This window comes from Bison bison, unplaced genomic scaffold (genome assembly GCF_000754665.1).
Source record: "Bison bison bison isolate TAMUID 2011002044 unplaced genomic scaffold, Bison_UMD1.0 scf7180017855357, whole genome shotgun sequence".
Lineage (NCBI taxonomy): Eukaryota > Metazoa > Chordata > Mammalia > Artiodactyla > Bovidae > Bison > Bison bison.
In genome coordinates, this window is record NW_011485930.1 from 11205 (window position 1) to 11567 (window position 363).

Here is a 363-nt window from a genome sequence, read left to right on the forward strand (position 1 = left end):
CACATCTGGAGAGGCACTCTTACCTTGAGGGGATCTGTGGGGATGGGGAAGGACCTTTGGGGTTATGGAGGAATGCACCTGGTGTTTCTGCCCCCACTCCCCCCATTCAACCTCCAGGAACCTGCTGAGGCCTGAGGCTTACTCCTCTGTACTCTGAAACTGGAGGCACTCTGGGGCCCCCTCCAGGCCACACTCAGCATAGGCCACACCCCTGCCTAAGCCCACCCTGCCTGAGCTCCACCACACCTAAGCCCTGCCCTTACAGCAAAGGTTTCTTCTACCTTTTTAAAAATTTCCCTATTTTGCTAGTGTAGCTGTGTCTTACCTTCCAGTGATTGTTTCATTTATATGTTTAATTTTTCT